Source organism: Aotus nancymaae, unplaced genomic scaffold, assembly GCF_030222135.1.
Source record: "Aotus nancymaae isolate 86718 unplaced genomic scaffold, 86718_ANA_hifiasm-v0.15.2.pri h1tg000067l, whole genome shotgun sequence".
Taxonomy (NCBI): Eukaryota; Metazoa; Chordata; class Mammalia; order Primates; family Aotidae; genus Aotus; species Aotus nancymaae.
In genome coordinates this window covers 15,687,006-15,711,695 of record NW_026988482.1, presented here as the reverse complement: position 1 = coordinate 15,711,695, position 24,690 = coordinate 15,687,006, and the positions used below count along the sequence as shown (strand labels likewise).

The 24,690-nt window shown below is 47.8% G+C and overlaps 1 long non-coding RNA gene and 1 pseudogene across 1 annotated transcript in view; both read right to left on the bottom strand.

Moving 5' to 3' along the window:
- Positions 1-2,229: 2,229 nt before the first annotated feature.
- The window catches only part of LOC135270773 (uncharacterized), a 68,882-nt gene continuing 46,421 nt past the window's right edge, over positions 2,230-24,690 (bottom strand). The window contains exon 4 of the long non-coding RNA XR_010338904.1: positions 2,230-4,939. This is a non-coding gene — a long non-coding RNA (uncharacterized LOC135270773). The remainder of the gene's footprint in view (positions 4,940-24,690) is intronic.
- On the bottom strand, positions 17,217-20,660 carry LOC105714856 (protein FAM151A-like; annotated as a pseudogene).

Below are 24,690 nucleotides of genomic sequence, written 5' to 3'. Positions count from 1 at the left end.
GTGTCTAATGCTGGCTGCCCCAGAATCACTAAAGCAACCTGTTGATAAGAAACAACTGTATTCATTCTTACATCAGCAAGGGAGAGTGCTACTTCAAGTGAGTCTTAGGAGTGTCCAGGAAGGAGTTAGACAAAGTCAAGGTATGCATTGTATTGGGATTTTGCAGTCTGGTTTAAGAGGAGCCTTTAAGTTGGGTGATTTCTGGGTTAGCTTCTCAGGGATTTTCTTGGGTTCCCCTTCATGGTCCAAGATGGCAGCCACAGCTGCAAGTAACACTTCCTCGTACAAACGCACTCAGCTGTAGGAAAAAGCAAGTATTTGGTATTTTTCTTATGAATGAAGAAAATATTCCCAGATGTCCTTACAGGCTCCCCTTTCCACCTCATTGGCTAGAGTGAAGTCACATTCCCACGCCTCAGCCAATCACTCCAAAAACAAAGGAATTCACATGATTGGCCTCAAGTCCTGAGGTAGATTCCAACTCTGATTCCATTTCTAAATTTCCAAGGTTCTTTCCAGTTTGAGAATCTTAAGTTTTGTAAGCAGCCACTTCTTTTTTAAAAAACTGCTTTTCTGACTTACTGAAAACCCAATTTCCCTCTCCCACTCCCTGCCTTTGAGGCTGCAGGTGGCCCCTGGCGGCATGTTTAGCAGGTGAACACTGTGAGCACAGCCCCGGTGAGCTGGTGCAGGCCAGACAGTAAGGGCAGGCAGCTAATTGCAGTTTTACTGTCTCCCTCAGCTTCTCTACAAAAAGGAAGTAAAAGAAGGCTGGGAAGCAAAGTCTGAGCTGAGGAAATGTTGGCTGCAGAGAGTAGATTTTTTTGGATCCTCTATGGACCAGATCTTTTGTGGCTCCGAGATCAGCATCCACTTGATAAGCTGATCTCTCCAATCTGACCAGGACTTTTGCAATAACCTGAAATAACCAGAGTTATCCTAAACTAACCCACGCCAGCAGCCTAAAGCCAAAGCTGCCTTAGTGCCCAGGCCCTGGATGCCAGCACTTAGAGAAAGGGCAGCCTGGGCCTTTGGCTTTCACTGTGTAAGGCAGAGCCCTGCCTCCTGGTAAGCTCCACACAGTGAGGATTCTCATAGCATAGGAGAGCACAGGTCAGATTCTGGGCAAGCAAAGACTCAAAGGCAACTGTCCACCACGTGGTTTTGGAGGCTCTGGCTCTCCCTTCCCAGCCACCACCCTTCACCCTCTGCCCACCCACTCCCAACACCATTCCCTGTGTTCTCAGATTGAGAAATGTATCCACTGATACACTAGCAAACCACTTTCAGCAAGCAGCAAGCAGGGGAGGAGGAAGGCGGGACTCTTGGTTGGCCGTAATTTCTCACCCACAGAATGAAAAGGAAGAATGGGGCATCTGAGCACAATACATGACAAATGTGGAAGCTGGAAAACCAGTACAGTCAGCTACACGGAGGGGTCGTGAGGACTGGCATCAGGTAGAGTTGCCCCATTGCTGATGGCATACTGCCAAGGGGTGTTGGGTTGGAGAGCATCCATCCTGCACCCAGTCACTGAAACCCTGAGTGCACTAGACCCAAGCTAGGCAGGGGAGGTGACAGAGAAGACAAACACTCAGATCTGCTCTCAGAGAAGTCACAGGAGCCCTGCTGGGGAGGTAAAGCACACACATAATCACTCGCAAAAAAGGCTGCGTGGGCTCCATGAATGCTGGACAACTTCCCACTGAATCACTCCTGGTTCTCCAGCCCCTAAAATAAAATTTAATCCTCCTTGATTTCTTAGTAGGAACCAAGCTCCGTGCTGTTTCCTGCATGTGTGATTTCATTTAACCTAACTGTATGAGTCTAGTTCTCCAGAAAAACAGAACCAATAGGGGCCATATATAAAGCGATTTTTTATAAGGAATTGACTTACACAATTATGGAGACTGGCAAGTCCAAAATCTGCAGAGCTGATGTTCTAGTTCAAGTCAGAAGGATGACAGCTGCCATAGAACCAGGAGGCGTCAATGTTTCACTTTGAAGGCCACCAAAGAGGAAGAATTCTCTTACTAGGGGGAGGGCCAGAAGTTTGTTCCATACAGGCCTTCAACTTATTGGATGAAGCCTACTCACATTCTTATTAATTTTGGATGAGATTGACATGAAATGTTACAGAAATACCCACAATAATGTATGACCCCATATGTGGACACCCCATAGCCCAGGAAAGTTGACACATAAAATTAACCTTCACACTTACAAGTCTCATAGTATTATTTGGAGGTTAATTAATTGAGACCCAGCTTGAAGTGGAGACCCAGGATTGGGAACAAGAGACTCTGATTCCAGAACTTGAAGCCTTAACCATTATACTACACTACCTCTAGCTCCAGGCATATGGCAGATGCTTAATACGTATTTGTTGAATAGATGAACGAAGTACTAAAGAACAATGTAAGCAAAGCCCTGTGATTGAGGTGACTAAGGGAAGCGCTCATGAATTTTATTTAGGTTGCTGTTTCTAGAGTGGATAGGGAGGTTGGCAGAAGGAGATGGGTGGAGACAGAGGCTAAAGTGGCCCCGTGATCCCCACCTCTTGGTATCCATGCCCTTATGTAATCTCCACCCTTTGATTATCAGTAGGAATTGTGACTTGATGCTAAGCAACAAAGTATAACAAAAGTGACAGGTGTTGCTTCTGTGACGACATAATGTAAGCTTGTAAAGTCCATCTTATTAGAAGAGCCTCTCTCTCATTGGCTTTGAAGAAGCAAGCACTCATGTTGAGGAGGCTCATGTGGCAAGGATTGCAGGGCAGCTCTGCCAGCAACCAGCTAGGCACTGAGGGCAGTCTCCCGCCAACAATCAACAACAAACTGGGGGCCTTGGTCCGACCACTTGCAAGGGCCTGAATCCTACCAGCACACGTGAAGCTGGGAAGCAGATCTTTCCCTAACCGAAGCTTGGACTGAGACCACAGTCCTGGCTGACATCTTGATTGCAGCCTTTCAGAGGACCCAGCTAAGCCACACCTGAATTCTTGATCCACAGAAATTATGAGATAATAAATGTGTATTGTTTAAATCTGCTAAGTGTGTGGTAATATTGTTACTCAGTAATAGTCATCACAGCCTCATTGGCAGAGAAAACGGCAGAAACAAAGACCTGGAGTCGGAAAGGTATAGAGAACATCAGTTCATGCTCGCTCCATGTGGCTGAAGTCACAAGAGGTGGAGGTTGGAAAAGTGGGTTGGTGCCAGACCATGGTGGCTATCAAAGACTGAATGAGTTGTCTGGGCTCTGTCCTGTGGGAAAGGAGTTTCCAGCGATGGCTGATCCTGAGAGAGCTCCATGTGGGAAGTGAGTAGGTCCCTTTGAGCAGCCCTCAAATCACATGTTGGTGAATGTCTACCTGCAAGTCTGGTCCATGTCTCTGAGGCTTCCAAACGAAGCTCTGGCCAAGATCCTGGGATGGGAAACCCCAAGTCACACTCTGGGGGATTCAAGTCAGCTTGTGACTGAGTGGCGGTCAGAACTAGAGCTCCTGGAGAACAAGGACACCTGTGAGTTGTGTTGATTTCCTCCACCTCCCCCTATCCTCTGTGCACTCAGCTCAGGACCAGACCCACAGTGAGTGCCCAAAAGGACTCCTGGCACCATAAGGGTGGCAGTCAAAGTGGCTCAACCTCAACCTGCAGTAACATCAGCTTACTCCACAGCCAATGGAGAAACTGCCATGCACTGTAAAAGTCACCGTAGGGGATACAAGTGTATGTTAAGTAACTCATGGGGTTTAAAACTCAAGAGTTTGCACATGGATTAAAACAACAAAAAGATTGGTCTTATCAATTGAAAAGGATATTTAGTGAAGCCCTTTAGTGGGGTCTCTTTCCTTTTGTAATACATTAGTTGAATGATTCAAAATCCCTTACCTTGGTGAGGGCCCGGAGAGGCAGAAGGTCAAGCGCATCTGCCTGGCATTGAGACATCATGTGGGAGCTTCAGCTCCTGGGAGAAGGAAGCTGCTCAGAAGTAAAGTGGGGTTCAGAAAAGAAAGAGCTGCTAGGTACCTCATATTTGGCCAAATGACTATTTGGAGAATGATCAGGAGTGTGGTTCACTGGTGCCTGACGGTCCTAGTCCATGGATCTAGAGTAAAGTTCTGGTGTGGAAGAGAGACCAGGCCAGGATGGAGAGAAAGGTTATGGGAGACAGCGCAGCAGCTCAGGAACCACAACCCCAAGGACATTAAAACAGGAAGTCCTCCGAGACCAGAAATCACCAGAGAGTCCGGCCAATGCTCAGAGGAATAAAATGCCCAAAGGCAAACCAACACCACATTCCAACCATTCCAGTCACTGCCCCGGGTTCCAGAAAGAAAACAACTTTAAAGGGCATCCCAGAGGGAAGAATTTCATTCAGCCTACCAATCCCTCCAGGCCACTCTGGCACCAGGCTTGGCATAGGCCATGTGGTGGGGTAAGATAAAGCTCCTGTCTCCCAGGAGCTCCAAGGCCAGCAGGCAGACAGCAGGAAGACAGTGACAGCTCTAACAATCTGTACAGTGTGCTCAGAGCACGGACAAAGGAGGAGAGAAGCTACCCAGCAGGAGCAATTAGAATAGGGCCAAGTAGCACCAAGCAGACATGGGTGAGGAGGACGACCCAGGCCAGGCAGCTGCATAAGCCAAGCGGACCAAGACAGAACACCTCAAAAAGTGCACAGTGGAGATGAGGCTGGAAGCATGGCTTGGGGCCAGACTGAATCCCAAATGTATTTCTGAACAAATCAACCACGGAAGATCTCTGGCTCCTTCCTAAAGAGGCCATCTACTCTGAGAGAAGAGTTTGGAATAGAGACACGAATGTCCAAGAAATAGCTCCTGACTTCCCCAGGCACACGTTCCTCTTGGGCTCCCTCCATTACGTTCTGGCAGTGCTCTTCTTCACTGGGTCTCACTTTGAACGCTGATTTCCTGCTGAAAGAGAAGCATTGTTGGCCTTTGGTGGGGAGTGGACCCTGTTGTCTTACCATTGTCACTCTAGGAACTTCCGCTTCCTAAGACAAAGTCTAAAACCCTCATTCTGGTGTTCCCTGCCCTCCACATGCTGACCCCAGCTTCCTGTCCAGGGCAGTCTCCACTCTACCACTTCCCTCCCTATGGGGATCCTCTGCTCCAGAGCCTCCAAAGCACTACAGCTCTGACCATGCCTCTCCAGCCCCTGCTCATAGTTCCTTTCCCTGCCCCAATTCCACACACCTAAATACCTAAATGTCCATCTATGTTAGTCAGGGTTCTCCAGAGCAACAGCACCAGTAGTATGTGTGTATGCATATATATCTATACTCAGAGAGAGAGAGAGAGAGAATTATTTTGAAAAATTGGCTCATGTGATTGTGGGGACTGGCAAGTCCAAAACCTAAAGCTGATGTTGCAGCTTGAGTCCAAAGGCACTCTGGGGGCAAAATTCCTGCTTCGTCAGAGAATATCAAACATTTCCCTTAAGGCCCTCAACTGATTGGATGAGGCTCATCCACATTATGGAGGATAATCTTTACTCAAAGTCTACTGATTTAAATATTCATTACATATAAAAATGACCTTCACAGCAACATGTACACTGATATTTGACCAAATAACTAGATACCATAACCTAGTCAACTGACACATAAAATTAGCCATCATACTATCCTTCAGGGCTCAGCCCAAATTTAACCTCCCGCTCTGATTCATTCCCACTTTCAACTGAAAATGCTCGTCCCCTCCTAAATTGCCACAGCCCTTCATCCAGCTCTTCTCTTGGGACATTTAGAATTTGCTTCCCTATAGTACAATGATTTATATCTTTGTATTTGTTTTCCTACAAGACTGTGGGCGCTTGAGTCAATCAAGTCCTGTTGCGCCATATAATAAATAGCTATACGACCTTAGGGAGGTTACTTCTTCCCTACATTTATCTCTTCAGAAAAAAATCAAGTCTCCATCTCCCAAGTCCCCACGGTGTGTCTTGTAAACTGGACAGCCTCAGATGTGCAGCATCAGTGCCCTTCATCTCAAGTGGCTCTAACTGCTCCACCAAGAGAGGAAGAGCAATTGTGAGTACCCGAGGCTCCCTCAAAGGGAGGGTTCTGCTCTGAGCCTGTCTGCACCAGTGGAGAAAAATGGTGGAAAGGGTTTCCAAGCCGGGCTGTGTGTGGTTGATTCTCCCCTGGAGTAGCTAAAATCAAACACTTCCCACCACTGAGGAGATACATGGACCTTCCAAGTTCCATTCTTCTAGATGAGAACATATATTCTCCCTACTAACCCTTCCTCATTCCAGCTCTGACTTCCATTACAAACTTCCCATATGAACTTGACAAAGAGGTCCAAATGTGACTCCATCAAAAAGTAATAGCCATGGTGGTGGAAGAGGCAGATTCTCAGTTTGCCTTGCCATTTATCATCATCATCACCACCACCACCATTAATTATTGTTATTATTAACCATATGAGGCCTTGCACAGAGGCAGACACTGGTGGGAGTTCCGTCACTGGAGGGTTCTAACTGCATGGGTGATTGTGTGGAAAAGATAGGTCAAGGCTGTGATCCTTTGAACAAATGTCCTGGGGCAAACTGACTTCCTGATTTGCTAAAAGTGCTCAAGAAAAATCCTCTCAAGGAGAGAAAGGATGCCAGGGGCACTGGAAGGGCTCATTTTTTTATTCTGTAACTTAGGGGAACCGGCAGGAAAGGGGGTGATGACTACTCCCTGCAGAAAGCAAGATCCAGATGGCTCCTGACAGCTAGCCAGGAAAAGTTGCTCCTTGGCAGCCTCATTCTCCAGAATGACTTTCCAGTTGCCCAAGCCAGAGCAGCATTTGTGGAATGCCCAGAGCAGGATCCCTTAGAGCAGGAGTTCGTTTCGCTCTTCCTAAACAGGATGTTTCTGTTTACTAAACAGTCTTCAGCTGCTCATTGTGCACAGAACAAAGCAGTCAGTGAGGGTCTTTTCAGGACACAGGTGGCCAAGCAAATGGCATAATAGAGCAGAGACAAAGGTGCGGGAGGGTTAAGGAACGTTGAACAACTCCAGAGCTGACAGCACCAGGGACCTGAATGGGCATAGAAAGGAGTAATTGCTAGCACCCTGAAAGTGAGCTGTGGACAGAGCCATTGACAGAGGCTGTGGCCAAACCATAGTCCAGCAGGATAAGAATCAGGGAAATAAATGCCTCGGTCTCAATGTCCTCTTGCTGGCTAAAGGCAAAGAGCATGGAAACTCACTGATACAGCCCATGCAGGACAGCCTCCTGGCTACAGAACAGGAAGCATAGGTCAGGTGACTTAGAAGCCACTCCAAAATGTAGTGCCTTAAGACAATAACCATTGATTTAGCCCTTGGTTTTGCAGACTAGCAATTCAGCAATTAAAGCTGGGCTTGTAGAGATCACGCCAAAGCACTCCAGCCTGGGCAACAGAGTGAGACTCCGTCTCAAAAAAAAAAAAGTTGGGCTCATTTGGACAGTTTTTCTGGTCTACTCTAGGCTGATCTTGGCTGTCTCAGCTGGGCTCACTTATGTGTCTGTAGCTGATTAGTGAGTTATCTAGGACCAGTCACTTTAGAATGGAGATGGTTAGAAAGACGAGGCCTTTCTTGACATGATCTCTCACTCTCCAGGGTGCTAGCCTGGACTTGTTTACAAAGCAGTCAAAGAGTTTCAAGAACAGCAAGCAGGCAAAGCCCCAAAGTGCAATCACTTTTCATACCCCTGCTTACATCACATTTGCTTCTGTCCGTTTGGATGAAATAAATCACATGATGATCACCAAATCAAGGGTTAGAAAAATAGATTCTGGCCGGGCGCAGAATCTCACTAGGCTGGGTGAGGTGGCTCATGCTTGTAATCCCAGCCCTTTGGGAGGCTGAGGTGGATGGATCACCTCAGGTCAGGAGTTCAAGACCAGCCTGGCCAACATGGTGAAACCTCGTCTCTACTAAAAATAGAAAAACTAGCCAGGCATGGTGGCAGGTGCCTGTGATCTTAGCTATTCAGGAGGCTGAGGCAGGAGAATCGCTTGAACCCGGGAGGACAGGGGTTGCAGTGAGCCAAGATTGCACTACTGCCCTCCAGCCTGGGCAACAGAGTGAGACTCCATATCAAAAAAAAAAAAAAAAAAAAAAAGATTCTACCTCTTGAGGGGAAGGGAAGAATATGTGGCTAATTTTCAACCTATAGTCTGTGCTCCAGCCACAATTGCTCACATTTCTCCCACATGCAAAATATGTTCCACCATATCCCAGGACCTCTAAACCTGGATCCCTTGAATCTGGGATTATACCCATAGCAGTTGGTTTTTGCTGCATAATAAACCACCCCAATATTTAGACTGTTAAAACAGCAACCATTTTTTAGCTTACAGTTCTGCTTGGCAGTTTGGGCTGGGCTCAGCTGGGCAGTTCCGCTGCTTTGAGCCAGGCTCCACCGACCTCTGCTAGTGCTCACTCATGCATCTATGGTCGGCTGAGTGCCAGATGGGGAGCTTCAGCGCTTCTCCATCCACATAGCCTCTTGGCCTTCAGCATGCTTATTCACGTGGCAGCCAGATTCCAGAAGCAGCAAGAGAGGACAAACCCCAGCACGCAATCATTTCTCAAGTCTCTGCTTATGCAGAGACAATTGCTGACATCCCACTGACCAAGCAAGTTACATGGCAGTGCTCGGAATCAGAGTGGGAGAGCAGTCGAAGTTATGGCACAGGGGGCATGGATCCAGGAGGGGAATAATTAAGGACGGGTTTGTAATCAGTCTACCATCATGGAGGGGAGACCAGATCTAGTGAGACAAACGGAGAATAGGCATCTGGCAGATTTAAATTCCATAACATGACATTCAAGTCTGCTCATAACGGAAACTACTTGTCTCCCCAGTGTTAGCTCTCCGTAACCACAACCACACCCAGTGCACTGTGCATCTGCCAAAGTGACCTCTTCATGGTCTCACGTATCTGCCTTTCTCATCTTCCTGCTTACTGTTCTCTAGATCATTCCATGTCTCTTCCTGACCAAATCCTCTACATCCTGCTTCATCAAATTCAAAGCCATCTTCTCCCAGACACCTTTTCTAACGTCCCATCCCCGTCCCCTTCCCTCTCTCCCAACACCACCGAGCTGGATGAGACTCTGAATTCCCACCTACAATTTCTAGGGGACCCTCTGTGCCTCTTTTCAGCCACTTACTGTTGTGCACTTATTTGCTGGTGGAGGTTCTCGCATTTCTTGGACTGTGAGCCTCCAGCGGGCTGGGTCCTTGTGTGACTCATCCTTTATCCCTCCTCTGCCCTAGTGCCCAGCACACACTAAATGTCCTATTGACCTGAGGAGGTCAGCACTGGCAAGTCAAAGATTGCCGAGCAGATGATGCAACAGAGCCAAGGAACGCCCTTCAGAGACGACCCAGCCAGGAACTTCATGACTCCAAGAAGTGACTGACAGGAAGTGTCAGAGAAGAGCCCGGAAAAGCCAGAGTTGGGAGCCGAGAAAGAGCAAGGCTTTGGGCTTGCCACAAGATAACACGAACCCTGAAGTCAAAGTCACGGGGAGACGGACCTCCACTCCATTCAAGGAAGGACTTCCTAGGAGAAAAGCCCAGATTTAGAATAGGCTGGCAAGAAAAAGGGTGAGCCATCCTTTAACTGACAGTGCATAAGTGTTCCAGTTAACTTCTGAGAGTGTTTTTGTGGGGACCTTATTCCATTTGCATTTAGGGTGTGCACATTAATAATTCTTTCATTAGACTCATGTAGCACCTTGGCATGCAGGAGTGTGCATTCGTGGGCTCACAAATAAAGGAGTTTAATGAGCCGGCAGCTCTCCCCACAAGGCAAGCCTGCACGGAGTCTGGCGGCAGGCCCATTCCCTTGGAGTTGGCTGGGCACAGCACATCATGTACCGCAGGCAAACTGGCTTTGGTTTCATTGGGGTGGTAGGTGTGGGAGAGGGAAGTAGATGTATGGGGTAAGTGTGGCTCTGAAGGAATTCCAAAACATTAGAGAGTGCCATTCCAGTGAATTTCCTACCATACACACCTGAGCACCCTTGACGGATCGGACATCCCTGCTCCTGGCAGTGCCTCTCAGAGAGGGTAGGTGGAGGATGTAACTGAGACAGCCCTTCTCTCACACAGATACTCTTTGACCAGCCCAAATCCCTTGTGTTCTAAGTGGTGCAATAGTGTCCCAGAGAGGGGATGTGGCCTCCCTAAATGCTAGAATGGGCCAGGACTCCTGGTCTGGAACCGAGTGCCAGGACTAAAAGAATAGAAGGGGAGCTCACACAGGCGGAAGATGGCCTTAGGGCAGGCAGAGAGCCAAGGACCCCTCCCAAGAAGCTGGGCCTGGAGTGATCTTCAGTCCCTCCCAATAAAGTCCATGGGAATAAAACTTCCCAACTCCCGACACCCTTCTCAATACGTCCAAAGCCTGCACTTCCTACAAGGCTCATCTCAGATGCCGGCTCCTCCTTTCATCTTCCTGTCAAACACCCTGACTCTAACCAGACGTGAACTCTCTGGCCTCTTGGGGACTCTGTACCTCTTCCTGGCTCAGGTCAGACTGCATCTGGAATTACAGTTGGATGTGCATATACCTTCCTGATGACCCTGACCATGAATCCTTAGGCTCATCTTGCTCCTTCTCCTGACTCCCATCCTCAGCACCCAACCTAGGACCTGACTCAAATGCACTCAACAAACACAAGCTGGATTACTGACATCCCTTTGCGTTTTGCCCACCAGCATTACAAGACCATGTAGCTTATTGCTAGCCAGCACCAGGGCCTTCCCCACAAAGCAGACTTACCTCCCTGTCTCTTTTCCACTCCTTTTGGATGAGTAAGAACAGCCTCTTGGGCCTCCTTATTGGAAACTTCCTGGACACCCACCACTATCTCAGATAATCACCAGGGCTGAGAGGGATTCTCCAAAGCCCAGGAGGCCCTCAGCAGATAGGGTGGTGTTTGATGGGTGGACACCCACCACTATCTCAGATAATGACCAGGGCTGAGAGGGATTCTCCAAAGCCCAGGAGGCCCTTAGCAGATAGGGTGGTGTTTGATGGGCAGCTTTGCCTCCTGCAAAGCCCTGGTGCACAACTCTGATGCCACCAGTGACTGCCATCTGACTCCCTAGCACTGGCTGGAAGTCTTTTCCTATTCGCCCCCAGGAATGCCAAACTCAGTGAGCTGGGCTCTTCTTAGAGCTGTCTGAGTCCTTTGCATCAAACATTCCTCCTGAGATTATAAGAACTAGAATGACTAGCTCCAGCCACTCACCTGCTTCTGCCTATGTGGAAGAATCCACTTAATGCTAAAATAGCCTATACTGTTCCAGAAGTCTGGCCCTTTCCCAAAACCCTCACTCTTTCCACACAGAAGCTCAAGAAGCTCCAGAAGAAAGTCAATGTTCTCCTCAAAAGCAGACGCCAGCATGGTGGACCATCGGTGCATCCTGCAAAATCGCTAGCAAGCAGGTGATTCAGAATGGAGGGGATGAAGGAAAAGCAAATAGCCCCAAGACCCTGAGCCAGAGAAGCAGATGCTTGCAGACCTGGGAAGAAAGTTTTCATCACCTTCATCAGCCTCATGGTTTCCCATTGTCTACAAAAAAGTTAGATTATTTTGTCCAGGATTCAGGTACTTCACATCATGACTCCTATTCCAGTCTCATCTCCTTCTAAACTTCCAAGCCACTAGCCCCCCTTGGAGCATTCATGCCTTTCAAATACACCCAACGCATCCCATTACATGTTTTGTTCCAGTTATTGAATCATCTTTTATCTTAGGTTGGGCTGTCAGACCCTTAGACAAGGATTCAAGTATAAGTATATTTGGGACAGTGGCGGGTAAGATAATCCAAGAAAAAACCCAGCAGGATAGTGGGGAACAAAAAGAAGTCAGTGAGGTGTACTTTTTTAGCAGGTTCCCATTGTAGCAACTATCAGCGGATCCTACCTAGGAGACAGCGGAGCACTCACTTCAGAATTGTCTCACCCAAGAGTAGAGAGAGGAAGTTGAGGGTATCTGTCCACTGACTCCCATCAGTCACAGATGTGGGTTTCTGCTGGGGTGGAGGGATACGGACTCTTCGGCATGCAAGTTCAGCTTGCACGAGTGAAAAGCCAAGGGGACGTGGGCAGTGCGCCAAAAGGGTTGCTGCTCCCCCTTTACGTCCCTCCTCCTTTCCCCATCCCCACTTTTTAGTTTACCCAAACGACCCACTCATCAAGGTTCAATGCCATCTCCTCCCAAAAGTTTTTCTAACCTTTCATCAGAACCAGTGACTCTTTCCTTTGGTTTCCACAGATACTCAGAGTACAACTGTGAGAACAAGCCTTTAAGTGTTGCCCTTCACTCTACTTAAGAGTGAAAGCCTTAATTGACAACTGAGCAGAATGGTGTTCGCTCTCATTCTCATTCCTTGATTTCTCTCCTTCCTGCTTTACATGAGGTGGCATCTGTGACCTGTGTACTCATAGCAGGTCTTTGACCCCATCAGCATTAGAAATTAGAAAATACCTCTTAAGGCTGAGCACAGTGGCTCATGCCTGTAATCTCAGCACTTTGGGAGAACGAGGTGGGCGGATCACCTGAGGTTAGGAGTTCAAGACCAGCCTGACCAACATGGAGAAACCCCGTCTCTACTAAAACTTCAAAATTAGCCAAGCGTGGTGGTGCATGCCTGTAATCCCAGCTACTCAGGAGGCCGAGGCAAGAGAATTACTTGAACTCAGAAGGTGGAGGTTGTGGTGAGCCGAGATTGCGCCATTGCACTTCAGCCTGGGCAACAAGAACAAAACTCCATCTTAAAAAAAAAAAAAAAACAAGAAAAAGAAAGGACAATACCTCTCAAAAAGTAGCATTGATGCTGTTGCCTAAATATGTTCTTATTGCCAAAATAAAAATGTAAACGATGTTATTTGAAGCAGAGCATGTTTATTGCTCTTTTTTTTTTTTTTTGAGACGGAGTTTCGCTCTTGTTACCCAGGCTGGAGTGCAATGGCGTGATCTCGGCTCATCGCAACCTCCGCCTCCTGGGTTCAGGCAATTCTCCTGCCTCAGCCTCCTGAGTAGCTGGGATTACAGGCACGCGCCACCATGCCCAGCTAATTTTTTGTATTTTTAGTAGAGACGGGGTTTCACCATGTTGACCAGGATGGTCTCGATCTCTTGACCTCGTGATCCACCCGCCTCGGCCTCCCAAAGTCCTGGGATTACAGGCGTGAGCCACCGCGCCCGGCCTACTGAAGCATTTCTTAATTTTATTTTGAAGAATCTTCCCTTCAGAGAATACTAGAAAGTGTTCAGTATGTCAAGCCCTTAAAAAAATAAATTCTATAGGCCAGGCAAGGTGGCACCTGAGGTCAAGAGATCAAGAACATCCTGGCTAACATGGTGAAACCCAGTCTCTACTGAAAATACAAAAATTAGCTGGGTGTGGTGACACATGCCTATAGTCCTAGCTGCTCAGGAGGCTGAGGCAGGAGAATTGCTTGAACCCAGGAGGCAGAGTTTGCAGTGAGCCAAGATCAGGCCATTGCACTCCAGCCTGGGTGACAGAGCGAGACTCCTTCTCAAAAAAATTTAAATTTAAATTTAAAATAAATAAATTTCTACAGAAATTCACTAGAATTTGTGGCCTGGCACTTTAATGACACTGAATTGCTCACTGCTTCATATGAGCGTGGGCCAGTGTCTGGAGTCCAAAATCTTTTCTTTTATAAGAAATCTTGGCCAAAGCTGAACCTTCAGTAATGAGATCTAACCTATAATCAAATTAAATAGCACAGCATTAGATTAATTTCAGCTCCACACACCCACTGCTATTGGCTTCTATTAAAATTTTCAAGTTGGCATAAAAGCCTTCCTGAAAGTGAATCTTATGTAGGCATATCATGTAGAAGATATTTCCTTAATCATCTTTTTAATGAAAAAAGCGAAGCAAAAAAAAAAGTTAAGATCTAAGAGTCTTCATGACATCATCCTAAACCCAGCCAGTGATACTTTTTGAAAGAGCAATAAAGAACTAACGATAATATCTTTATTTTTGTTTGCTTCTAAGCCTAGAGACACGTAGAAGATGAGAACATACACTTAGATCATGCCAACCTAGAAGACTTTCTAGTTTTGAAAATAGCTTTTCTTCCTCTCCTTCCTACACAGAATAGCACTGGAACACTCCCCAGCTTCATCCTATACTCTTTGACATCACCTCAAAGAGGAAGTCAATTTTACTATGTGACTAAGACTCAAGCAAAGCATAATTCATTCAAGCAACTCATTACATATGTCAAAAATATAAATCCAGGGCCAGGTGTGGTGGCTCACGCCTGTAATCCCAGCACTGTGGGAGGCTGAGGAGGGCAGATCACTTGAGGTCAGAAGTCCGAGACCAGCCTAGCCAACATGGTGAAACCCCAAATCTACTAAAAATACAAAAATTAGTTGGGCGTGGTGGTGCATGCCTGTAATCCCAGCTACCCAAGGGGCTGAGGCAGGAGAATAGCTCGAACCCAGGAGATGGAGGTTGCAGTGAGCTGAGATTGCACCATTGCACTCCAGCCTGGGCAACAGGGCAAGACTCCATCTTAAAAAATAAAATGAAATGAAATATAATAAAATAAAATAAATCCAGGCCTCTGAGGAAAAGATGAAAAATCAGAGGGCCAAGGAAGACTGCATGGGCAACACGTTAACTCTTTCCTGCGTTCGTTCCTGAGAAGCCAGGATGCTCTGGCCTGTGGTCCAGCCACTACCCCACAGCCTGGAGGAGTCTCCCCTCCTCTAAGGTGGGGCTTAGAAGCAGATCCATCCTGCAGAAGGGACGGCAGCCCTAATCCTCCACTCACCCTCCTTTAATAGGAGCGGCCGGATGTGGGACACTCAATTCCACTCCTCCTTTCTGAACCCTATCTAGTTCAATTGAAAATATTTAGCAATGAGGCCCAGCGTGGTAGCTCATGCCTGTAATCCCAGCACTTTGGGAGGCTGACCACTTTGCCAGGCAGGCTAGTGCACAACTGTCCTGCTTGAACAGCAGTCAGAGTGTCACAGCTTTGAGTGTTGCAAAAGCCCAGGGACAAGGAATTGTGGAGCCTTGCACCAAGCCATGCTGAAACATCACACCTGGAGCCAGCCCCATCCCCTCATGGCACCAAGACACACTGGAAAGCTCACACCGGGAGCCATACTCATCCTCCCCTTCTGCAAACGCCAAATCATACTCCCTTCCCACCCGCCGCAGGGTGCTGCTGGGCACTCTCATTGACAGTTACTCTAACCTGATGATCTCCTTGAAAGGTGCCTGTCTCATTCAATCACTCAGTTGTAATGAGGTCATTGCAGGAATTGGCAACTCCCACAGCCTCAGGATTCCAGCAAAGCACACCAGACTTTCCACAAAAGCTGCTGAAGCCTAGGGTGCCCCAGGGCTGAGCGCTGCCTGGCTGATGTCAACCCCTGCCCCCCAGCATCCTCCCTGAGATGCTTCAATTACAGCTGGGCTTTTCAGTGAGAATCAGAATTTTGGAGAACTTGTGCTTACCACTGTGAGCTTGACAACTTCCCAATAATACTCCAGGAGTTTTCCAATGATACTCCAAAGGTGATACTAATGAATTGTGCTTTCTAAGTATTGGATAGTAAAATTATCAACATTTAGAAACTGTATACAACACAGTGAACCAATATTTTTTAAATAATCAACGTCTGATGTTAGGCAACGATGTGCAAGTAAAAGACACGTTCAAAGTACAAGAGAAATGAATGGATTTTAATGTGAGACAGTACGAGAAGTTTATTGATATCGTTTCACATTCCATATTGTAATAAACCCTTAAGAAACTATCAGTTCTTGGCCAGGCGTGGTGGCTCATGCCTGTAATCCCAGCATTTTGGGAGGCCAAGGCAGGCACATTGCGAGGTCAGGAATTAGAGACCAGCCTGACCAACATGGTGAAACCTCGTCTCTACTAAAAATTCAAAAATTAGCTGGGCATGATGGCGTGCACCTGTAATCCCAGCTACTCAGGAGACTGAAACAGGAGAACCGCTTGAACCTGGGAGGTGGAAGCTGCATTGGGCCAAGATTGCACCACTGCACTCCAACCTGGACGACAGAGTGAGACTCCGTGTTAAAAAAAAAAAAAAAGAAACTATCACTTCTTGAGTTTGGGTGTAGTAGCAAAAAAAAAAAAAAAAAAAAAAAAAAAAACACCTGGTGAGGTGGCTCAGTGGCTACACCTGTAATCCCAGCACTTTGGGAGATTGAGGTGGGTGGATCACCTGAGGTGAGGAGTTTGAGACCAGCCTGGCCAATATGGTGAAACCCCATCTCTACTAAAAATACAAAAATTAGCTGGAAATTGCTTGACTGGGAGGTGGAGGTTGCAGTGAGCCAAGATCATGCCACTGCATTCCAGCCTGGGCAACACAGCAAGACTCCATATCAAACACACACACACACACACACACACACACACACACACACACACACACACAACATAATTGTCAAGAAGAATATTAAAATACTCCTCTCCTTTTCTACATGTCTATGTAAGGCCAGATTTTTCTCACATGCTTCAGCCAAAACAACATGGCACAAGTGATTGAATGCAGGAACAGCCACGAGTCACTGGCTTAATCGATTGATCCAAGCATTCAAGAGATTTGCAAAGGTATAAAATGACGTCACTCTTGTAAACAATTGTTTCTTGTTTTAGGAAATACAATTACTTCTTAGTTAAAAAATGTTATTTATGCTGACATGTAATTAGTTTATTATTGCTATTTTTAAATAAGTAAGTTAACATTTATTAAATTTCTGTATTTTAATTTATATAGTAAATATTGACAGATATAAATCACATAAACAAAACATCTTTGGAGTTTTCAGTAATTTTTAATAGTATAAAATAATCCTAAAACCAAATCACTTGAGAACGGCTAAATGGTGATATTCTGTAGTTTTAGGATTGTGGGTCCAAGTACAGTGGGAAGACTGGCTGTGGTCAAAGATGGGAGGGGAGCCTTCTGCTACCAATTGGTAAGAGCCACTGAAACCTGGAACTATGGCAGTGGCAATGGCACGGTCAGGGCTGTGATGTGAGTTCATCACAAAAATTGGGGTCGCTATGTCATATTGTGGTTTGGTTGCAATACTGAACTTTATGAGCGCTGCCCCTGGAATTAGACATGGTCTCCTCTGAAGGGAGTGCTTAGATCCAACACCAGATGATGCTCTCACAAGAAGCAGACAGGAAGTGGGAAGGCAGGAAGAGGATCTTGCTCCAGTTGTTCTGGGTAAAGACCTGTTCTAGGCACACACTCAAGTTGGCAAGCACTAAGATAGTGCCCGCTGTAGGGATACCAGGGGGAACTCGCGTGAGGCAGGCCCTTCAGGCTTCAAAGAGAAAGGTGCTGAAAACCAGGCATCCTGTGTCACAGCAAGCCCTGTGTTCATATCCCTTCTGTTATCACTGAGTCTGCAGTGGAATGAATCCAATCAGATTTTCCAGTCTCATCTCAGCTATGCTAGAGAACACTAAAGGAAGAAGCATGCATGTATGCAGGGAAAGTAACAGGTCCTTACTCAAGTTATGGTAAGTTATTTGCGAGATGGGAGTAATGGTTAGGGAGAAATTCTCAAAAAAAAGGAAAATCACATGAATCAGAGAAACAACTTTCTTGTCCAGTGACAACTAGACCTTGTTTACAAACAGCAGAATTTTCCTTAGGAGGTGAGAGAACTGAGAGATATTTTGGAAGAAAGAATAAATAGAATAAATAAATACAGCAGGTGAGGTGACTCCAAAACTTATAGGACATCTACTTGGGGTTTGAGGTGCCTCTTAGACATTCCAGGTGGCGCTGCCTGAAAGACAGAAGGTTGCATATGTCTGCGGCTCGGGAGGTCTGGAGTGGAGGTATTGGCTTGAGGATCATTAACCTACATAGGTCAGCAGTTCTCAGGCTTCAGAGCAATTCAGTCACCTGTGGAGGATTATTAAAAGGAAGATGCCTGTCCCAGGCCAGCTGAATCAGAATTACCAGGAGTGATTCTGAAGCACACTACCACAGGTTCTCTGAAGGCAGAGGAGATGCTGAGATCTTCTGGAAAAAAAAAAAAGAGAGAGAAAGAATGAGTTCCAAACGCAGCCACAAAGCCAAAAATTGTCTTGCTCCTGAGCACCAGAAGGCTGTCAGTAAAGAATGTGCTTAATTAAATTCTAATGGGCCGGCATATGCCAGCACAAGGAACACATCAATTGCTCATCTTCAGACAGTGCAAGAGTCCTCTGCTAATATTTAAAGCCTTAAATGTAGCCACTTAAGCTCCCCATGTATCAGGCATAATTAGGGATTCCAGAAGCTGCACATGGGCCTGACCAGAAATCAGTCACAGGGAGCACCCGAGGGCCATGGGGAGCAACCCTCAGCCTTCCCTGGATACAGCTGTGTAAAGCAGGCCCTTTCTTCTAGAAACAATCCTCCCTGCAGCTGGACTGAACAGAATTAACGTTTCTGAAACACAGCCAGGGAACAGACTGTTCTCTTAGAAACTCCAAATCGTCTTTTCTAGTGAAGGAGTGAAAAAGGTGAGCAAAGGATTTTTCATTTTAACAAGCTGCTATTGACCGCACACGATGAGCTAGATATCCAGACCAGTGCTTCAAACCTTTTTTGTTTTGTTGGTTTTGTTTTTTGTTTTGTTTTGTTTTGTTTTTGCCTGGAGAAAGGCAAACGCCTTTATTTCTTCTTCCCTCCCCGTGGGAAGCCTCTGCCCTGGGGTCCGCCGGCCACACCCCTGGCTGCTCAGTTTCTGCCAGCAATCGGCCAAGTCCTTTCAGTACCCCCGGGGCAGCCTGTAGTAGACTCGGCTCCCGTCCACAGCCCTGACTGCCAGCAGCACTGTCCTCACAGAGGCATAGTCGCCCCCAGCTGTGCTGTGCTCCACTGTGACAGTGGCCCACAGGAAGGAGGCCAGCAGCCTGGCTATGGCTCCAGCTGTGCTGTGGCCCAGCGGCATGGCCTGCATCTGGAAGGACGCAGGTTGCCAGAGCCCCGGCACAGCTCTAGCATAGCTGTGAGCAGCTATTCCCTGTAGCCACTGCCCAACACCTCCTCAGGCCAGCCCGGAGCCACAGTCAGGTCGGGGAAGACCTCAGCCACAACTGTAAGCAGCTCTCTGCCAGCCACATGGCCAGGGACCAAAAAACTCCCGTGGGAGATTTTGACCCACACCCACACAGGCTGATGCAAGAGGCCAAGGCTGGAGAGGCGTGCCAGCAAGGCCAGGGACAGCCGGAGGGCTGCGGACTGCGCTATTTGCAAATGGACGCTCCAGTGTCTGGGATATGTGGGCAGCTGCTGCAGGCAGGACTCCAGCGTCTCGATGCTGCCACTTGGAGCATGAACAGTGGGCACAGGGTTCTCAGCCGCAGTTCCCTCGAAGCCAGTTTCAGCAGGATCACGCCTTCTGTGTCTGGGAGGGTCACTGTTAGCTGTTTTACCGCTGCCCTGGACGTCGGAAACCAGCCACTCCACATTCAGGCCATCACTCCAAGGCAGCTGGAGAAGAGGCATCAGGCTGCCTCCAGTGTAGTACACTCACTTCTGCGTGGCATTCACTGTGGGGCTCCAAATTGCCAAGGTGAAGTGACTGCCATTCATGAAACACCTTCTGCAGGCCACAGCTTGGCAGGCATCCCCTCTACACCTCATGGCACCCTGCCAAGTCAAGGTCAGCTGCTGGAACTGCGACAGGAAAGGCTCAAAGATGTCATAGTAGACGTGGTGGACAGCAGTGTTGTCCCAGACATAGTAGATCCTCCATCGACATGGGGTCTGAGGCAGCCTGCCACAGTGTTAGGCTGTACCTCTCAGGTTGGCTCAGCAGCCAGCTGAAGTGGGGCTGGGCGGCCTGCACCATGGAAGACCACACAGGGAAGGTGACCCTCCGGGATACCACTCCCACCAGCTCACACATCTCCACAGTGGCTCCAGTGTCCATCCTGTTTGGGAGCATGGGCACGTAGAGGGTGGTTCAGCCCGGAGACAGGGTGGCCTTGGGATACTTCTCATGGACCAGTGCCAGGAACTGTGCAGCATTGACCTCAATTGAGATGGGCATGTTGGCGCCCTTTAAGATGTCAGCGTTGATCCACGAGGGCCGCGGGACTTTGCCTTCCTCTATCAGCTGCCGCAGGAGGTCCAGGGAGGGGCTCATGGCCTTGATGTTCTTGAAGTCCAGTTTGAAGAGCCCAGCACAGGGTTCAGCCACTGCTCCAGTGTGTTGTTGCTGTAGATGACCGGGGTGTGTGGCATGATGGGAACTCCTGTCTCGTTGGCTGTGCTGACCCTCCTACATTGATGTCAGCCTCCAGGACTGTGATGTTGCTGTTCAGGGCAGCTGTCATGGCTTTCTTGCTATTGGATGCGTGATGCCAGGGGACCTCCAGGGCATCTTGGCAGCTAATCTGGCCCCGGCTCAGCAGGTAGTCCATCAGGTTGGCATTGCAACTGCAGGCCTCCAACTCACAGCCTGGCCACTGCAGAGTGATGGCAAGGACTATCATGGCACTGACCACCACAGACACACAGGTAATGCCGGCAAACACCCACTTGACCTGATTCTTCAATAACTGCTCCCTGCGGGCCATGACAACACTCTCTGGGGAATGTCCCCAACTCTGCACGGCCGAGTCCCCAAGGCTCCCTGCAGCTGGGATCCCGTGGGAGGCAGGAGCTCCCAAGCAGCACCTACCAGTCAAACATTTTAAGTGTCATTATTTTGTTCCCTTTGTGGAATCTTTCTTTTGGAAAACATCGCCTGCTTGAGTGCATTAATTAATAACTTGTTTACCCATATGCTAATGTATCAGTAACGTGAAAACGTGTAAACTTCAGGCCAGCCTTGTCTAACCCACAGTGAGTACTCAATACATGTTTGCTGCAGTGAATTCATCCCCATGTCAGCATACTAAATGGATGTATTTTGCACCAAAAGCAAAGCGAACATTAGCTCTACAGTTTTATTATATTTAAGAGTTTTTGTGGGGCCAGGCATGGTGGCTCATACCTGTAATCCCAACACTTTGGGAGGCCAAGGTGGGCGGATCACTTGAGATCAGGATGTCAAGACCAGCCTGGCTAACATGGTGAAATCCCGTCTCTACTAAAAATTAGCTAGCATGGTAGCACACGCCTGTAATCCTAGCTACTCAGGAGGCTGAGGCAGGAGAATTGCTGGAACCTCGGAGGTAGAGGTTGCAGTGAGCCCAGATTATACCACCACACTCCAGCCTGGGCGATAGAGTGAAACTGCATCTCAAAAAAAAAAAAAAAAATAGTTTTTGGAATAGTTCAAGGACTTGCTTCTAGCACTATGGAGCACTAGAGTTCCAGGTAACGTATGGTGAGAAGCACTTATGTGTACTTTGTCCCCCAAAACTGAACCCTGAGAATATATAAATGCCTTCTTCCCAAGGGGACTTGCAGAAACTCCCAGGAAGACATCTCAGTAGCATTTGGGAGAATGAGGAGATGCCTGTTTGGTGTGGATTATATGGGCGCCTTAATTGGGCTTTTGGACCAGAGATGAGACGGTGTCGGGACAAGGACATATTCTGGAGCCTGTGTAGTTCTATCTGGCTGTGGGCAAGTCAGGCTAACCTTTTAACCAAGTGATCCCCTGTGGGTAACACCCCCCATGGGCACCGAGGAAGAAGAACTGTCCAGACCCAGGCACAACTCGTGCCTGAAGAATATCTTAGTTTATAGTGTTATTGCTCAGCTGTTTCCTTTATATAATCCTTCATATATAATCATATATTAGTTTATAGAATTAGTGCTTGAAGTGTAACTTACTGCTTACATATATCTAGCATACCTAGTTCTATATAATCTTTCTATATAATCATGCATGTATTGTAGTCGGAGCTGTACTGACACATTTAGTGCTGATTTATATAATCCTTCTATATAACCATATAGTAGTTTGTAGTAGGAGGAATGCCTAGAGCAGTCACAGAACAGAAGCAGTACATGGGAAAACAGCCAGACCAGGACGCGAATCAAAGATCCAGGCAGTGGTGTCCCTGCCTGAAAGGGCATATGCTGTATGGCAGGCTTGGAGCAAGAGCCTCTCCTCCTGATAACGGAGTTGTAGTACCTCGCACCCAGTTCCCGTGGAAAGTAGGCCTCAGGCCTGAGATCCTGGAAGTAACCGAAGAAGAAGCCCCCTCTGGTGTGACCAGTCACGGTGGCTGTACACCCTGTCAGTCTTTTCTAGCTTTTGTGCTAGCTCAAAGAATCCTCCCATAAATATCTTAAGAGAAGAGCACAAGTTTGTCAGCTCCCACTGCATTAATCTTACAGTATCCTTTTATTAGAAATCCTTTGAAGTCTCCAGCCCCCAGATAAGAAGTGTTACGCACGACACCTGTTGCACACAGCCTACCTCCTTGCCTTGGTGACCTAATGGGGGTGGGCCCCTTTTCTGTACACGACCCTCTACTACTGCGCATGGCATGGCCCCCTACTGCGCATGGCCCACCTCTTTGCCCAGGTGACATAATGGGGTGGTCCCCTCACTTGTAACTCATGTGATTATGTATGCCCTATTACTAAGCCTATAGATGATGATCTCACTCACAACCCTGCCCCCTGCTTGTACCTAATGAATACAGATGCTCTTGGGCATCTGGGGGCCGCCACTCATCTCCGCTCACAGGTGATGTGGCCCCCAGAGTCCAAATGCTCTTCACCAGTTCTTCAGTGTCCTGTCTCTTTACCTCTTGGATCCTGCACCCCAACACAGCATAAGGGACACCCCATGACCCTGTGGGGCCTCCACAGCCCTACAATCTCCAAGTGTGGTCCAGAGACCACATGCATCAGCATCATCGGGAGAACGTTTAAACACTGATGCCTCCTCAGCCCCACCCCAGGCTACTGAACCAGAATCTCAGACGACAGCCCATAATCTGCATTTTTAAATAAGTTCCCCAAGATGCAGGGGGATTCTGGTGCATCTCACCCTCAAGACCACTGTCTGTTACCCTGCACTGCCAAGACTCCAGGGGAGGTTTCATCCAACCACCCACTCTCTCAGGCCTTCTTCCCTGCAACACTCACTCCTCATCTGCACTTCAACTAAATGGACCCTGTGAAACATCCAGAAGTAGGGAAGATCTGTGCCTTCTCCACCTCTCGCTAGGGCTGTCTTCCCACGCTCACCACAGGGTGATGTTTTATCCACTGCCCATACATTAGAGGTACTCTGACAAGGGTCTTGGGAGAATGCAAACCTTATCCACAGGTACTGGAGGGATACTGCAAAGTGGTGCTACCTGGGCAAGGTGAGATGCTAAAGTACCACTCAAGCATCTCACCTTGTGTTCAAAGCCACATGCTCCCTCCCCTTTCCCAGTACCTGGACCCTCAACTGTGTGAGCCCAAGTGGCCTGTCTTTTCTCTCCTGCCAGCCTCTGTGTGAGTTCCTGAGACAGCTTGGACCTTCTGTCCGAGCTTTCCAACCCAGAGCCAGCAGGCCTGCATTCCTCCCTTAGGAAGCCCTGAGCTTCCAAGAAGCAATGGTGTGATCTCGGCTCACCACAACCTCCGCCTCCCGGGTTCAAGCGATTCTCCTGCCTCAGCCTCCCAAGCAGCTGGCACAGGTGTCCACCACTGTGCCCAGCTAATTTTTGTATTTTTAGTAGAGATGGGGTTTCACCATGTTGGCCAGGCGGGTCTCGAACTCCTTACCTCAGATGATGATTTGCCTGCCTCAGCTTCCCAAAATGCTGGGATTATAGGCGTAAGCCACTGTGCCTGGCTTCCTTTTTTTTCTTAACCCACTTGGAATCATACTCTGTTTGTGAGTTTTAATACTGTTTTGGAGATTTCTTATGTGCACAATGAAAATTGTGAGCATAAAAGTTTGCGAATCACTTTTACAGGATAAATTCTCAGAAGTCAAATCACTGGGTTAAAGGCTATGACTGTTTTAAAGCTCCTGATGCATATATCATAACTATTGTTAGCCCTTCTCTGCAGAGTTGGAAACTGAAGCTCAAAGATTGAAATACATAGCAAAGCTGGACAAAAACTCAGGGCAAGGTATTCCACGTTCTGTGGTCTAGCTGAACAGCACAGCATGAGAGAGAAGGCGGCCCCCTCCTGCACAGCCTCCGATTCTTGTGCACTGATGAGGACAAGCAGCCCTGTGGGAGATAAAACCTGGAATAGACTGGGGCATTGAAAGGGCAGCCTGGGGTTCAGGTCAGCTGAGTTCAACTGGGGGCTCTTCTGCTAACTCTGTGACCCTGAGTAAGTAAGTCCCTTTGGCCTCAGTTTCAGCCCCACAAGATGAGGGGCATGGATTGAGTCTAACACATCAGCCCTCTACCTAGATGCATCACTCCCATACCAAAAACAGAAACATTTTGGTTTTAGTTTTGCATAGAACTGAAGATAATGCATTTGCTCCAGCTCAACATAGCAACTGGTTGCTCTCTTGGCCATAAAACTGACCTGGCGGGATCTCACAGCCCGCAAGCTGGAGTTCATGAGACAACTAGCTCCAGAAAACAGGCCCCAAGCTGGAATCTGCCAGAGAGTGGCAAGAGAATGCAGTCCTTTCAAGATCGGGTCAGATGGTCTCAGCACCAGGCTCCGCTGTCCGCTGTC